The following is a 9,832-nucleotide window of genomic DNA, read 5'->3' on the forward strand; positions in this document are numbered from 1 at the left end:
AGGAGGAGGAGGAGAAGAAGGAGGAGGAGGAGAAGGAGGAGGAGGAGGAGGAGGAGGAGAAGAAGGAGGGGGAGGAGGAGGAGGAGGAGGAGGAGGAGAAGAAGGAGGGGGAGGAGGAGGAGGAGGAGGAGGAGGAGGAGGAGGAGGAGGAGGAGGAGGAGGAGGAGGAGGAGGAGGAGGAGGAGGAGGAGGAGGAGGAGGAGGAGGAGGAGGAAAAGGATGATGAGAAGGAAGTAGAGCAAGAGGAAAAAGAGGAGGAGGAGGAGTGAGAAGAGGAGTAGAAGGAAGAAACTAAATCTAATGTGCAGAATCAAGAAACCAGAACGAGAAAAATGGATGCGTATAATGGAGATAGGAGATAAGAATTATATAAAGGACAAAGAGCAAAATAAAATGAACGAGAAAGGAAGGAAGCAGAAGAGAAATAACTTGAGAATGTAGCAACACAAACGATATAAGAAACTAGAAAATTGCTGAGATTAAGGAAAACATGGCTATAGTGAGGTCCACGTTATAATGGCAGTGGATAAAGATAGAAGAATAGCGATGCCGATTCTCTTCATTAATTAATTATATTTCTACACTGTCGAAAACATAATTGGCATCGTTGTGGACCTAGAAAAGGTTAGTACCACGGTTTTGTCGAATGATAGACAAGGATAGCAAAATCAAAGTTGATCAAATACTGTCATTATAACGTGGACCTCACTATAGAAGAGAAATGAAGAGAAGATGAGAAAGAGGAAATAAAGGAATGGAAAGGAAGACAATTTGAGAAACAAATGAGCAGAATGAAAAATACTGAGGAGAAAAGAAGGTTAGGAAGATAATACATCCAAAGAGCAGGAAAAATGAAAAAGGAGAAAAGTTGTTACAACAAGGATGTGGGTAAAAAAGAAGAGAAGGATAGAAAATAACTGAGGGAACCACAAATACTAAGCCAATAGGAGAAAACACTTTGTTAAATAAATATTGAAATATTCAGTAGAAAAGGAATAGATGTACAGATGATATGGAGCGGGATATTTGAGAACGCTTGGGTTCGCAACTGGAAGAGGCAGGTCAAGGATCAGGAGAGATGGAGAGGCTTTGTGAGGGAGGCCAAGGGTTGTAGCGACATGTAGAGCTGAGGAGTAAGTACTTCAGTAGGAGAAAACACATACTAGGAACGAATAGAACAGAGGTCAACAAAATATATAATGCCCAAAAGTAGAGAAAAAGGAAAGCAAATAATAGAAGAAAATAGAAGACAAAGAAGTTGAAAAGTGGGCAAACGTGAAAGAGAAAATAAGAGAGTGTTGGTCAAGAATGATAGAAGATTAGAGAAATGTTATCAAAGGAAGATGGAAGATAGAGGAAGATACAAGAAAGAGGGCCAAAAAATAATATGAGATAGAGAAGAGACCCCTGTTGTGCGAAAGCCGAATTCCTGTTGAAATGCGAAATCGAAGCCCCCATTTCACAGTCATAATAATTTTTCAACTTTCTGCTCCACCCTACGACGACCCTACCTGACACAATCTCCTAAAAATACCTGACATTACATGTTTTTTCTTATTCACTTCATCATCTTGTCGTGGAACATTCTTCCTATTTATCCCTTTTAATAATATCTATTTTTTGTAGGCCTTTTCATTTCATCATTTTTTTTTCATTTTTTCTCTTCCTACCACACTAGTGGATGTTCTCGTTCTAAACCTTCGATGAAAGAGAAAATAGCTTCAACGACCAAATCTTCGCCTAATTCGCTACTCAATTAGAATCTAATAATGTTGGAAATGGAACATTTCTAATAATAGTAAATAATATTATTTCCAATCTACTATTTTGAACCAATTTTCTATTGTACCTAATTGATAATAAATTTAATGTCGACTTTAGTTGAAATAAAAAATATCAAATACAAATATTTAATCATTAATTTCTTAAGCTTGTCTAATGCTGAACTAGCTTATATACTCGAAGTGCCGGTTGCACAATAGCCGGTTAAATTTTAATCGTGATTAATTACACGAGAACCAATCAGAGAAGCCGCCTTATCAAAAAGGCCTTCTCTGATTGATTTTCGTAAAATTAATCACGGTTGAAATTTAACCGGCTCTTGTGCAACCGGGCCATAAACTATGACAGCAAGTAATTATTTTAAGTAAACTAGAAAGATTGGTAAAATGTTTTATTTCTTTATCTTTCCATGTTGTTGTGAAGGTGATATTGTAGAAGATATCTAAGATTGAATATCCATATGAGTCCATTAAATAAAAACGACTTGATATTGTGAAAACCAGTAATTTATCAAAACAGTTTGAGATTCTAGTTTAGGTTGTCACAGCATCATTATTATCTCTAGTAATCTAGAGTTTGACCTACTGACAATATCAATTCGTTCTCATAATACTGTATTATATTGTATTTTATTTCCTTATAATTTTCGTTCTGTACTCAAACTAATCCATGATGTCTATCCATATGTGTCCATTAAATGAAAACGACTTGATATTTTGAAAACCACTAGTTTATCAAAACAATTTGCGATACTAGTTTCGGTTGTCACAGCATCATTCATCTCTAGTAATCTAGAGTTTGACCTACCGTACTGACAATATCAATTCGTTTCAATAATACTGTATTCGATTTTATTTCTCTATTATTTTTGGATCTGTACTAAAACCGAAATCAATTTGACTAAGGAATTCAAAGATCTCTATTCTTTTTGGACTGAAAATTATCTGTTAATTGAACAGAGCATGAAGTACATATTACAAGTACAAAGTACATAATATAACATGACTATTTCTTCACATCAATATTTTCCATATATATCATTCAACTACAATTTAATAAAATGAATGAATTCATCTTATCATTTTATACATGGAAACTGAATAAAATGACTCATTCAAATTGACAAACTTGATGGTGTTGATAAATCCATTCTCCATTCTCTCAATAATTAAAAGCAAGCTCTTCAAAATTGGCTTATGCAATTCGGCAAATTCGACGATATTAATAAACTCATTCCATTCTTTCAATTAGAAGAAATTAAATTTATCGGAGTGACAAATTATCTCTGTACCCCCTGCATTCAAAACAAGATAAATACTGAGCCATTTGACATGACTGATGGAAAATTCTGGTACTATTAGCTAATATAATAATTATAGTAATTCGATAATAATATATTGTTCGAATTGATGCCAAAAAGTCAAAGGTGGCTCAGAATAATAATTCTTACTATATTGTCCAGTTATCAAAGGTTGAGAATGATATCTGCGTTGCCTGTGTGGCCTATACGGTTCACTGAGAAGCGTGGGTTCTGATAAATTTATTTTTAATTATTAATTTGTTGGTTGTTATGTAACTGAATTTGTGTTGAGCGAATTTGCAAATTTGCGGTCTGTTCTACAATAATACAGTGGGAGATATTTAGTGAAAATAATTGTTATTTTATTACAATCAAATGATTTATTATACAGTTAGGCTATATGTTTTTATTCTTATATGAATGAAAATTGGGCTTATGGTGATAGTATTCTAGTATTCATATCATTCTATCTTTTACGTTCCGACTTATTATTCTATGTATTTGAATTCATTATTGTAGACCTAAAATGCATACAGTCATCAAAAATAGCCTACATTGTGTAATATGTACGAAATGTTGCAAAATGCTTATCAATATCTTCTTCAATAAGATATTATTTTATCTTATTGAAAATATTTTCAATTTTTATTAATTCTATGTTATTTTCATTCAACATTTTAAATGATTAATAAATTGTTTTTTATTAATATTTTTTATTATTAAAATGACAGCATAGTACCTACCCTTTTTTGAAAAGTTGTTACGGTAATATAAAATAACAGATTAAAACAAATGAAAACAATTAGTTTCGATGTTTCACATTATCTTCAGGTTTTAAAAATAAATTTTATAAATGTTTTACTTATAGTTTTATTTTAGTTTCGATGTTTCACATTATCTTCAGGTTTTAAAAATACGGTAAATTTTATAAAAGTTCTACTAATAGTTTTATTTAAGTGGAACGTTCATAAGACTTATTTTTAAAACCTGAAATAAAACCTAAAATAAAACTAAGTAAAACGTTTATAAAATTTATTTTTAAAACCTGAAGATAATGTGATACATCGAAACTAGTTGTTTTAATTTGTGTTTCTTATTTGTTATTTTATATTAACAACTTTTTAAAAAATGATAGATACTTTACTATGATGTTATTTTATAAACATATCAATTACCTATGTTTACAGGTATTGTCACGTAATACGTAATACACGTATTTAAACCTGCTTTGGATTGTTACTATCACAGGTTTCTAGAGAAAAATTTAATGCTAAAATTAAAATATTACTACTAAACTGACCCTATATAGAGTGCAAAGCGCCTCTTGCTTTGTAGAATAAGCAACTTTAACCAACATCTCTTTTTTCGAACATATCAGTTTTGGAAAATTATAAACAAGTGATAACTCTATAGATACACTATAACATTTTCAACTGCTGTTAAAAAGTGATTTAACAACAAAATTTGTAAATTATTTCTATATTATGTTATACACTATAACATTTTCAACTGCTGTTAAAAAGTGATTTAACAACAAAATTTGTAAATTATTTCTATATTATGTAATGATAGAATAAAAATGTATCACAATATCACCTCCACTACAAACTACTCAGAAACCTTCTATGTAAAGTTTTGTTAATTTTGGTTTGTTATAAATCATGGTGTTACTGAGTCTCTTTTTACTTCTCTCTTTTCAGGGTCACTCAGTACTCTGATAAAATCGTCTCGCATGAGTGCCCATTACTAGAATGAGTGAGTGTACCATGCTTGAAACTATACCTATATAATGTAGTACATTCAGTATATATTGTTCTATGGTCTGATGTACCTGTTTCATTTTCATGGTTCCGCTGCTTAATTCACTCTCCAACAAAGACTACTTCCTGGCCTTGTTCAAAATATCTATGTATGTAATAATTGATGTATATACGTGTATATACTCGCATAATGCTTCAACCATACAAAACATGAGTAGGCTACTAGTTAGTGTGGAATACCATAACTATATACGTGGGGTAATATACACTAGTAATGTCCCATAAAGGAGCAGGTGTTCATCCAAGCCTATTACGCATCCCAAATTATAAAACTATAAACTAGCTTATAACATAGCCTCCTCTAATACTTGTATTATTGTATTAGAGGAGGCTATGCTTATAAGCTATAGTTATAGTCTACTATTTGGATACTAGACTATTTGAATAGTTGACTAAAAAATTATTTGAGTTCTGTTGGTAGTATTCAGTAGTAGCCACTGTAAAGTATTCACTTCAGGTATTGATAAAGAAATAAACTTCATGATATAATTGATAGCAAGTATATTCAACTGTTAAGATACAGGATACAATAGTTAGTAAACACATCAAGTGATCGCCATTGCAAGGCACACACACACACATCGAGGGCCAAGAGATAGAGTACTCAATACATTACATAATCCTTCCCTCAAAATTGGAAAAATACAGAAAAACATATGAAATAATAAGAATAGAACTGAGTAACAATACAGAATGAAGATAAAAAAAATCCAAGATACAAATCAAATCATATCAAAATCTTTATTTTGCCAAAATACAAAATCACTTGAAATACTTCAAATCATTAATGCAATAATAACTGAAATATTCAGTAGAATACTGGATGAGAAATGATATAAGAATATAAAAGAAAACATTATATGAATCAATTCAGAGATTCAGTTTTACAACTGGTTGCCTATTTCTTTGTGGATATCGCTTTCCAAGTATTGGTGAGGTTGTTGGTGGAGGGGATTGAGGAATTGGGTGAGATACAGTTGAGGTAGTACCTTCAGATACAGTGTTGGGTACAGGTATTTGATTAGGGATAGGTACAAGGGTAGGTACAGCAGGTGTTACTGGAACAGGAGGAGCATGTGACAAAGTGGGTACATGTTGTGAAATTTGATCAATATGACGTTTCCAAATCATGTTGGAATTATTCAGTTTGATGAGGTATGTTACAGTAAAAAATAATAATGAGTTATTATGTAAACTAATCCTAGAATTCTCGGGAAACAATCTAAAATTTCCGTCAGCTATATCCACAAGACCGGGGCCTTTTTCATTAAAATATAGAATTCCTATTATGATCTCATAGTAAAGAGATATTCAGTAGTTTCAATACACTATATTTCTTCAAGCATCAACCTACCTATTCACAATGAGAATAATAATGAAAGGTAGTTAGAAAAACATTCGGTATGTTGAAAGAAAAAATGGATAAATATACGGTTTCAAGATTACAACAATATTAAACGACAATGTTATGTTTTCAAGTTTTTGAATCTCTTATTTGATTTGTGACTTAACAGGTCTTGTAATCCATTATTATGCAGTGTGGTAGTAATATTGGAATAAAAATCCAAATTCAATAAAGAAACTCAAACTATTCAACTTTGAATAGGCTATAATAATTATTGGAATGAAAATATGTCATAATAATTATAACCATAGAAAAATACACTTTTATCATTATTTTGTATCTGTTATAACTTATCAGATGAGTGTATGATTTCAATGGGTAAGGGGTTGTGACCAATTAATATTTCAAGTCTATTTTTTAAACTACCTATTCTTCCAAAGTACCTATTTAAATAGCGGTTCTACTCTTTCATTTTAGTATCTAGGATGTTATTATTTGAGGTTTGAAATCTGTTTTTTATTTGATACTAGCAGGTAACCCGTGCTCCGCAAGGGTCTATTTAAAAACTTGACAGAGTGGAATCTTGAAGAGTTTGAAATAGGTCTATAACCATCCTCAGTTAATTAAGAATCTATATGCAAAATTTCATTTTAATCAGTCCAGTAGTTCTGATGTGATGATACGTCAAACATAATTTTCCCATACCGTACGTGTATAAGCCAGTTCTTCCCTTTATTATAGTATAGATTACCTAGAATACATAGAACTCATACGTTTTCAGAGCAGAAACCATAAAATGATCACAATGATTTGATATCACTGGCAATCAACTTCAACAATTAACTTTGTATCAAGTTCATTATTGAATTATGAATTTTTCTCTAGAAAATCTTGAAGAGCACAAAACAGTTTTTAAAGTCGTAGATATTTTCCTAGTAAGTAAAGGCTGTCTTGATCGTTTTATATCCATTACTTGACCCTTTCTTTTTCCACACAATCACCTTTGTCATTCAGATGAAAACCTTTAATTCACACCTCGAATAAGTATTATTTCAAGTAATATTGTATTATTTGTTACATAATTTCCCAAATTTCAGTTACTTTCTGGCAACTTTCTGTCTACTAAATTCGACTTCTTGGTTGAGAAAAATCTATAAATATATAACATTGCTTAAGAATAGGTCGATTTAGCATGGAAAAAATAATGGGAATATAAAACTTGTTAAAAACATACCCTGAACTATTAGCATAAATACAATTAACCGTATTCATTTCAGTATATTTTTTATTATGCTATCCCATGTTAAGTCAATGTTATGCTATTGTTACCTTTGTCTGCAGACACCACTGAAAACAATGCAGCTGAAAACAATGATACAGATTCACGAGCAAAATCAACCAAGCGTTACAAGCCTAATTACATCCTAATAATATCAAATGTGAGTATTCACACTCATTCTTTATATCTGTACATCATAGTATATAGCTATATTGTTCTCAATAGAAGTTTACACTGAAATCTGTATAGGACTTGTATGTATCCTGTCTGTTTAAAGACAGATTCACTTAAAACTGTCAGAATTGATTGAGTGGGAAGTCTTGGTGTTATTTAGAAGAAATGCTGACAGTTTAGAGTGAATTTAACTGGAGTAGTTCCACGAATACAAGCTCATGTTCATGTGTGTGCGTGTGTGTGTGTGTGGTGAAACATGTTTTTAGAGAGGAAGTGCATCATCAGACACTAGACAAAAGAGAGGCTAAGTTTGAGATTTAAATAAAATCCTGAAATAAATGTGAGTACTAGTTAATAGCAAATGATGAATATCCACTGTAAAGTGAGATTCAGGTCTGAAGTTAGCATCTGGGTTTGCTATTATATTTTCTTTCACTGGACAGAGCAGATAGCTCTATCTAAATCCGCACCGTTACCAAATTGCGTGTAGTCTATGTAGAAATATAATGGGTTACCAGAATATTTAATCTGAACTATGAGCATTACCGGTGTTATTGAATAATGAAAATAGGTACATCACTTTTATTGGTGCATGGATGCAACATACTCGTCAAATTTCTTCAATAAATGAATTTATTCAATTCGACTGCTAATCGTTTTTTTAACTACAAAGTGATTTAATAATAAGCATTTAGTGTTGGAGAACAAAATTGAAGAATTCAATTGAAATATTCAGCTCAAATTTGAATTATGTCTACTTGAATTGAAATGGTTAAATTGTCATCTCACCTTATCACGAAAATTAGGTACGATTGGAATCTTAAAATACAAGTTGAAATATAAATTGATTAAGTAGTGTATCATCGAGAAAAATATTTGATTTGAAAAATATAAATTAATAACCACTGATTAGTCTGAAGAAAAGCTAGAATAAAACTAATATTGATAATTAATTGCATTGATGATAGTTAGTATTAGAAAGAGTTTTAGCAAACCAGAATAAGCTTCTTCTTGTGTTAGCTATAACCTATCCTATAAGGGTGTCTAAAAAGATTGGAGAATATATTGATCAAATTAATAAAATTAATGTTGGAAAAAATTGAAATTTCAAGCACTATGTAATAATTTAAGTTCTAGTTACAAAAATGTAACATAGATTAGAGCCGAAATTAGAATGTGAATATAATTATATTTCCAATCAATTTATCATTCAATTACATTTTTCATGATTCTTGTGTAATATTGGTATTTATATTATATGTTAAATTCTATATGCCTCATCTATAATAGTGAAAACTTTATAATTTTTTACTTGTCTGTTACTTTTGCAGCCTGATGGTCAATACAGTGAATTTTAAAAATTATCGAATTGAGAAATGAATGAGAAGTATTATTTTCGTTTACATGAAATATTCATATTTAATAATTTTGATTGCATTTTAATAAATTTTAATTGTAATTTTATTCATATTTAATAACTCATATAATTTTTTGTAACTTCCTCATTAGTTTATGCAATGGATCTTTCGGCACTACAACTTGTACCTACTTTACACCAGCCTTTCTTTAGTTTTTATCAATATTCGATTACAATTATTTATTGATTGACTGTATTACAGTAAATGAATTCATGTCAGTAAAATATGAATAAAAAAGTCACAACATAATATATTATACACAAATAAAGCTCATTATTCTTTATTGAATACAACACTACGACTCCCTTCATCCAATTAATCATATTGAAATGAGAAATTAAATTAGAAGTCGTGTGGAAGGATAAAGGCATGGCGATGAGATAATAATAAACGTCAATTTTCAAAATATTTGAATATTATTTCAAATGAGTTGACCGGAACCAATACCTCAATTAGTAGTATTGAATGTGATACATCATTTTTGTTATATTACGACTATATAATCAGCAAGTTCCAACTCTGCAGCTATGAATAGCTTATATATGATTATAGCTTTCCTTTGCATTAGAATTTTGAAGGTACTACCATTCTTTATAGGCTGTTGGACCAAAGAGTAGTGCTATCTTCTACAATGAAAGAAATGACATGCAACTCTCTTCTTAATATTATTATTATTTATGCATCACCACTTCACCAGAATATTCTAAAGCTGGG

This window comes from Nilaparvata lugens, chromosome 5, assembly GCF_014356525.2.
Source record: "Nilaparvata lugens isolate BPH chromosome 5, ASM1435652v1, whole genome shotgun sequence".
NCBI classification, from domain to species: Eukaryota; Metazoa; Arthropoda; class Insecta; order Hemiptera; family Delphacidae; genus Nilaparvata; species Nilaparvata lugens.